The 7,923-nt window shown below is 47.3% G+C and overlaps 1 long non-coding RNA gene across 1 annotated transcript; it reads right to left on the reverse strand.

Moving 5' to 3' along the window:
- Window positions 1-1,161: 1,161 nt before the first annotated feature.
- On the reverse strand, window positions 1,162-2,273 carry LOC113201433 (uncharacterized). The gene is made up of 2 exons (XR_003303161.1): window positions 2,077-2,273; window positions 1,162-1,952 (listed from the first exon to the last, which is right to left on the reverse strand). It is a non-coding gene; the product is annotated as an uncharacterized LOC113201433 (long non-coding RNA).
- Window positions 2,274-7,923: the final 5,650 nt, after the last annotated feature.

Consider the following 7,923-nt stretch of genomic DNA (forward strand, 5'->3'; position numbering starts at 1 on the left):
AAAGTAATCTTTGAGGTGGAGCAGTGGTGCTGGGTATGTTGCTCAGTGGTTCAGCATCCCTGTGTTCAATCATCCCTAAATAAATAAATAAATAGATAGATAGATAGATAGATAGATAAATAAAAACAAACCAAGAAATATAAAGAACCGAGGGTAAATTACTGTTGAAGGGGGGAAAAACACCTAATGATGATTCTGTAAGCCAGTTGATAAATTATTTATGGCCAAAAAATATACATAAAATACACAGATACAACACCATAGAGTCACTGTAAATAGTAGAAGTGTATTTCATGCCATGGGAAAAATGTTATGTTTTATGGGAAGAAAATGATGAAAATGGATGCAAAAGTCTAAGTATCACACCATCCTCGGATTGCTCATGAGAAGTTCTTACCACCAATCTAGTTCACAAGACACCAAACCAAAGGAATACTAGAGTCCCTGCTGGCCTGGGAGCATGGCCAGGTCACTGACCACCTGGGTTGGTGACTGGTTGGCCACAGAAGATGTCCTCCAGCTTGAGCACCTTCCTCAGTTGTCTGCTTTCATCCCAGGGATTTTTCCTCTGATGGCTGTTTGCTGTTTGTGATCTGCAGAGCCTGTAACACTGAGCCACACTCCAGTGGACCAGATCCTATGGAAATGAAGTTCCACCAGGACAGGTGTCCCCAGGAAGGAGGAGTAGATTCAGGCCCCAGTGTGATTTCTGATGAAACCTGAAAGCAGTCCCGTGCTGGAGACCAAGGTAGGAAGGCTTCAAGTTGGAGGCCAGTCTGGCCAACATAGAAACTCCGGTCTCAAAATTAAGAAATGAAAAAGTTTTTGAAGATCCTAATCCAAATCCCCAAATAAAAAGGCAACTTGGTATCCTAGCGGTGGCTCCACAGGTTGAGACAGGAGGATTTCCAGTTGAAAGCCAGCCTCAGCAAGGGCAAGTTGAGGGACTAAGCACATCAGTGGGAGCCTGTCTCTAAATAAATTACAAAATAGGGATGTGGATGTTGCTCAGTGCTTAAATGCCCCTGAATTCAATGCCTGGTACCAAAAAAAAAAAAAAAAAAGGCAGACTGGATAGCTTGTTCCTTCTCTGAGGGCAAAAGACAAGGAAGCCAGGTTTCCTTAGCCTTTTTCTCTGGGCAGCGTTTTTTCAGACAGGAAGGGCGGGAGAAGAGCGCCCAGGAAGAGGGCTGGTGGCCATGTCTGCAGCTCTACTGCCATCGTGCGGAAACAGTTTCAAGACACCCAGCTCCATTCATGCCTCCTTCCCAGGAGGCCTTGCTGTTGGGCAGATCGGGCAGGCAGGGAGTTGGAAGATCCTTGGACTGCCATCTGGGCCTCCTTGCCTTCTCCTAGGGCCCTGAGGGAGACCTGGGCACTGGCGTTCCCTCACCATAGAACCTGCAGAGCAGGGGGCCCAGAGCTGACTAGCAGCAGCCAGGAATTGCTCTCACAGGAAGTCGTGGGGCGGGGCCTAGTTGCTCAACTGTGTGGACTTCACCTGAGGGACACTCTGCAAAGGGTAATGCAGGCCCTTGTGGATACTGTTTCCTTGTTCAGGTCCCTTGGAGCAAGATATAGCAGTCCCTTATGTGGAGTCACCATGCTGTTGTGCTCGGATCCCTTAGCCCCCAGGTGGAGCCCAAAGGACATGTCAGTTTTTGGTGGCATAGGGCAGCATCAGAAGTGTGTCCAGTTGTCTGGAGGCCAGGGTGGTCTGAAGAGAAGGGCAGAGAAGAATTGGAAGAACTTGCAGTATAGCCGATCTGCTAGAGACAAGCACCAAGAACGCTTATATTTGCAAAGCTGTTATTTGGTGGAGCCTATGCAAAAATTCACTTAAAATGCATCAAGGATCTCCTCATGAAAACCACACGTACAGCATTTGAGAGACAAATGTAGGCCTACATCTTGCTGTCCATGGATGTGGCAACGGTGTCTTGAAAACACTGCTGAAAGCAGAAATGAGAGAAGACAGACTGGATGGTCAGGAAGTCATCTCCTTTTGCTTCTAAGGGAGTGACCAACAATAGGAAGAGGCAGCTCCCAGAATAAGAGAAAAAAAGTTGCAATTACCTGGGAACATTCTCACACTCAGAATTTTTGAGGAAACTTGGCTTCGCAACCTCTTTGTATCGCCAGGCTGAAACAAAGCAGAAATGCAGAGTCTGGGTGCAGAACCTGGATAATGATGGACACCAGGAATGTGCACACGGGTACCACCAGAACAGACCTGACCTTGATGTTCTCAACACTGTGAGGAAGGATCCCCGTGCCATTGCACAGTGACATCAAGAAAGTGCATGTTCCTTCTTGTTCCAAGGGGAACAACACAAGGCTGGTACCCTCAAGAGACTGCATTAGCCTTTTTCCTGTTTGTTTTTTCTTTCTTTTCTTATCTTTTTTTTTTTTTTCTGACAAGAGTATAGAGGTGGTTTATTTTACTGAGTTGTAAAGTTTCCTTGTTTATTAATCTAAATGTTATAATGAATGACCCCTTCCCAGATAATTAACACTTTGCATTTTACACGTTTATTTCTGTAGGACATCTTCTATCAGTCATTGGAAGTACAAGGCACAAGGGAAAAGATAGTCATCCACCTCCCCTTGAGGGCTCACATCCAGCAGTCGATGGGGCGCCCCAGGATCCACAAGCAGCTTATAGTAGGTGACAGAAACCTGTTCTTCTGGGCTCAGTAATTGCAAGGAAGGGCACTTCTCAGTAGCTGGTGAGTCACAGAAAGCCTCACAGCCTAGCAGGTGAGTAAGAGAGGGCGCTCCCAGGACAGCTGCTCAGTGGGGCCTGGGCCCCCATAGCTGAATACACTGGAAATGCCCTATTATGGGGTTCGGAGAGCAACAGGCTGCCCTTCTAAGAGGGACTCGGGCCCGCAGGGACCTTAGGACCTTCCAGTGCCCGCAGGTAGCCCAGTACACCTGTCCAAGGGCTGTGGCCTGTCCTGCCAGTGCCTAGCCATTGGGCACTCTGTGGTGGGGAGGGGCGGGGGTTAGGGGTGTAGGTTGCTCATCTCTTGCGGGAAGATGCTGCTGCCCAGTATTGCAGCAGTCAGTGGGCTGCCTAGCCAGCCTCAGCCCCTGATGAGTGCAGACCCAGTAGCCAGGCACAACTGTCACTGCATGACCAGCTCTCCTGGAGTTAGCTGCTGCCTGCGCACAATTTCCTTTTCCCAGCAGGTGGCGGCAGCAACAACACAGGAAACAGACGCCCTGGCTCTGGAATTCAGCCCCTCCTCGCGCTGGGCACCTAGGGCCAGGGCGACCTCCCTGCATTAGGTCTTTGTGCATCCCTCCTCTCCAGTCCACACAGCTCCGAATCCAAGCCCCGCCCCACGACTTCCTGTGACACCAGCTCCTGCCCACTGCTAGTCCCCTGGGGTCCCTGGCGCTCCAGCTTCTTTGCTGAGAGCGCGCCAGAGCCCAGGTCTCCCTCAGGACCCCGGGAGAAGGCCAGGAGGCCCAGAGGGCAGCCCAAGCCGCCTGGAACTCGCTCCTTGAGACGTGGATCCTCCCCCACAGCGAGGCCTCCTGGGAAGGAGGCTGGAGTGGCGCAGGGCGTCTTGAAACTGGTTCCGCACGGTGGCGGTAGAGCTCCAGCTATGGCCACCAGCCCTGGGCCTGAGCGCGCCTCTCCCGCCCTGGCTGTCTCAAAAAACGCCACCCAGACAAAGGCACCAGGCGACATGGCCGCCCTGGCCCTTGCCCAGTTCTGAGGAAGCAGCTCCCAAGGCTGCTTTTTCTTTTTCAGTATTTGTGGCTTTTGGTTCCCAATGGCTTGGTTTCTGTCGTGATTCTGCCCGAGACAGGCTTTGCCGTGTTGCCCAGGACCAGCTGGAAATTGTGGTGCCAGTGCAGCAGCTTCCAGCTCCTGTCTCCTGTTGTTTTCCATCTGAACTCTGACCAAGGCCTGAGTGCCATCCTCCCCTGGGCCTCCCCTCTCTCTGAGGGAACGTTCAAGGGGGCCCTGCTCATTCAGTCTGTTCTGAGTTGAACTGCACTCAGTCTTCCTCCCTCTGTAGTTTGTGAGTGCTCCGACCAGGTGAGAGAAATGACAGGGTTCCCTTTGTTTTATGTTCTTTTTAAGACTTGAGAAGCTTGGAAACACTGGCATAAATGCATTCTGTCTTCTAGAGAACCAGTACGCACAAGTTGATGTGTCAGTCTAGGTTCTGTTGCCATGACAAAAATACCTGAAGGTGAGTATTTTGTAAGAAATGGACATTTCTTGTCCTCCTGGTTGTGGAGATGGAAAATCTAAGAACCGGATCTCAGTGTTTGCTGAGTCCTCATGAGTCAGTGACCTCCCAGATGTTCTTCAGTTCTTGTTAACTCATAATTTTGGGAATGAAGTTTCCAACAGAGAATTTGCAGGGCACAGACACTGAAACCATACCATAAAGTAATTTTTTAAATTGAAACAAAATCACTAAGAGATGTCTACTTTTCTAAAGTGTCATTGATGTGGGTTTATTTTCTTTTTCTTTTTTTTTTTAAAGAGAGAGGGAGAGAGAGAGAGAAGTTTTAATATTTATTTTTTTAGTTCTCGGCGGACACAACATCTTTGCTATGTGGTGCTGAGGATCGAACCCGGGCCGCACGCATGCCAGGCCACCGCGCTACCGCTTGAGCCACATCCCCAGCCCGATGTGGGTTTATTTTCAAGTTTCTCCTTTCGACCTCAGGCTGAGAATGTTGAGGTAGGAGACTAATATTTATGTACCTTATGTCCTGTAAGCTGTGTTGAATGCAAATCTGGTCTAATTAAGGATTTCATTATGAAAACCAAACCTATAGTATTTGAGAAGAAAATGTTGGCCTACGTCTTGCTGACCATGAATGTGGCAATGGTGTCTGGAAAACACTGCTGAAAGCAGAGTTTAGAGAAGACAGACTGGATGGTCAGGAAGTCATCTCCTTTTGCCTCAAAAAACATGAATGGTGTACAACAGGAAGAAGGAGCTAGCAGAATAAGTGAAAAAAGTTTCTATTATCTGGAAACCTTCTTATGCCCAGAGTTTTTGAAGAAGCTTTTTCCATAACTTTTGAATTGTGCTCCAATCAAGATGGGATGCGCTGAGGATGTAGCTCAAGGGGTAGCGCGCTCGCCTGGCATGTGTGCGGCCCGGGTTCAATCCTCAGCATCACATACAAACAAAGATGTGTGTCCGCCAAAAACTGAAAAATAAATATTTAAAATTAAGAAAAAAAAAGATGGGTACGCATGTATCACTGCAGTGTGCTGACTTTATAACTTCTTTGGATAAAAACGCAAAATGGTACAGCTGGCTGCAATGGTGGTTCCTGTCCCTGTTTTTCAGAAACCTCCATAGTGATCTCCTCTGTGGCTGTGCTAACATACCCTTTTACCAAATGTGTCCAAATGTTCCTTTCCCCAACATTCGCCTGATTTTAGCCGTTTTGGAAGTGGGATCAGCCTTGCTGTGATATGCCTACTATATGGTTTCCACTTCTATTTTTTAAAATTTCATGCATTCAAATGTAGATACAGCTAAAGATACATGCCAGTGGTGTAAGGTGATGCAATACAGTGTGTGAAATGACATAGGGTTCCCTTTATCTTTGGAGCTGGCATTGTGGCTGAACAGTTCAATTCTCTGCACCATATAAAAATGAACTAAAGATATGGTGTGTCCACCTACTACTAAAAACTAAATATTTTTTTTAAATAAAAAAATCTATATGAAAGAGGATAGCTGCATGTGAATGGAGGAAACCCTCCTTGTCAAGGTGTTCTCAGGTCATACATCTTGGGGCCTAAATACGAGACATGTAGAATTTTGTTTTCTTGCCTTTTTGTGTTGAAAGGAGGAATTAAAAAAAAAACAAAAAAAAAACCCGGGGCTGGGGTTGTGGCTCAGTGGCAGAGCGCTTGCCCAGCATGCATGAGGCACTGGGTTCAATTCTCAGCACCACATACAAATAAAAAAATAAATAAATAAAGGTCCATCAACAACTTAATTTTTTAAAAAATTGGAAAACAAACTCTATTGTTACTTTAGCATGGAATTATTTATGTATGTGTGCATATATATATATATAGGATTTTATGAGGAAAAAACTATTAATAAACAGGAAATATTTGCAAAAATTAGGCCAGTACATTAGACCTTTGTAAATGGTTTAAAAGTTCTTGAAACCCAAGTATTTCAAATATTTTATGACAATACCAAACACTCCCCAGGAATCAGAAGGAAAAATACGGTGTCTAAACACATTGCATAACTTAGTCAAAATTGAGTGCGATGTTATTATAGTATCTCAGGCATCAAGCTTCCATCGATGGACTGAAAAATTAGACTTGAATAATGAAAAGATTATGTGTGCTCCACATGATGTTTGATGATAGCGGTATTGTTTAAACCAGAACAGGGCTATTTTCTGAATCCCTTGCAAGTTTCTTGTCCTGGTTACCAAGGAGAAAAGATCACTAGGTGAAAATCAGCAATACACATACAGGATAAAGCCAGGGGAAGCAGACACAGGCCATTTTACAATATGGGAAAATGCTTGTGCTCTAGAGTCAGATGATGAAGTCATGAGAGAACATCTGTCAATGCACATGTCACTGCTGGTGGGATTGTAGAGCACATAAAAATAAATGCAATCCAAGTGCAACTTGGCCTCAAAAACGGCATGCTTGTTCTTGCTCCCAGGGGAAGAACACAAGGCTGGTACCTTCGAGCCTGCATTAGCCTTTTTGTTTCTTTCTCAACACACTACAGAGGTGGTTTATTTTACTGAGTTGCAAAGTTTTCATTTTGATATTAATTGAAATGTTCAACGACTGACTCCTTCCCAGATAATTAATACTTATTTCTGTATCTTTGTAAGTCCAGGGCATGAGGGAAACAATAGTTGTCCACCTCCCGTTGAGGACTCACATCCAGCAGTGGATGGGGTGCCCCAGGATCCACAAGTGGCTTATAGTGGGTGACAGAAACCTGTTCTTCTGGGCTCAGTAATTGCAAGGAAGGGCACTTTTCAGTAGCTGAGCCACAGAAAGCCTCATATTCTTGCAGGTCAGTAACAACAGGTCCTCCAGAGCTGAAAACTGGAAATATCTCTTGGAGTGGCAGCCAGTTTCTCTCTGACATCCTAAGAGCCATTTCCAGCTATTCTTCTCCAAGAGGGCCCCCAGCCACAAGGATCGAGACCTTCGAACATCCTCAGGTAGCCCAAGAAGCTAGTTCCAAGGGCTGTGGCCTATGAGGCAACTTCCTGGCCCTGAGGCACTTGGGGTCCAACTTGCTCATCTATTACATGACCAAGGCTCAGGTCGCTCACCCTGCTGGGCAGCTGAGCCCACCTCAGCCCATGATGCGTGCAGGCACAGCTGTGGCTGAACACCTAGTTCTGATGGCGCTGGCTGCTTCCTGCCACACAGAATCTGCTCTCCCCACCAGGTGGCTCTGGGCTGCAGCAACCACACAGGAAACAGCTGTCCTGTCTCAGGTTCTCCCAAAAGAGGTGCTGGCAGCTGCTGCTTCAGGGAACTGAGCCCCTGCTCCCGTTGGGCACCTTGGGCCAGGTTGACCTCCCTGCAGTACCCTTAGTGGGTCCCTCTGCTCCAGTCCATACAGCTCCCTATGGGCACCCCGCCTCAAGGCTTCCTGTGACACCAGCTCCTGGCTACTGCTCGTACCCATAGGTCCTCTGGCTGTCCAGGTTCTTTGCTCCGAGCATGTCAGTGCCCAGGTCTCCCTCAGGACCCTGGGAGAAGGCAAGGAGGCCAAGATGGTGCCCAAACCACATGGAACTGGATCCACAAAACATAGATCTTCCCCCACAGCTGGGCCTCCTAGGAAGGAGGCTTGAATGGCACAGGGCATTTGGCTCACAATGTTATTTCTATCGTGATTCTGCCTCAGACAGGCTTTGCCCTTG

The sequence above is a fragment of the Urocitellus parryii genome, chromosome X (assembly GCF_045843805.1).
Source record: "Urocitellus parryii isolate mUroPar1 chromosome X, mUroPar1.hap1, whole genome shotgun sequence".
NCBI classification, from domain to species: Eukaryota; Metazoa; Chordata; class Mammalia; order Rodentia; family Sciuridae; genus Urocitellus; species Urocitellus parryii.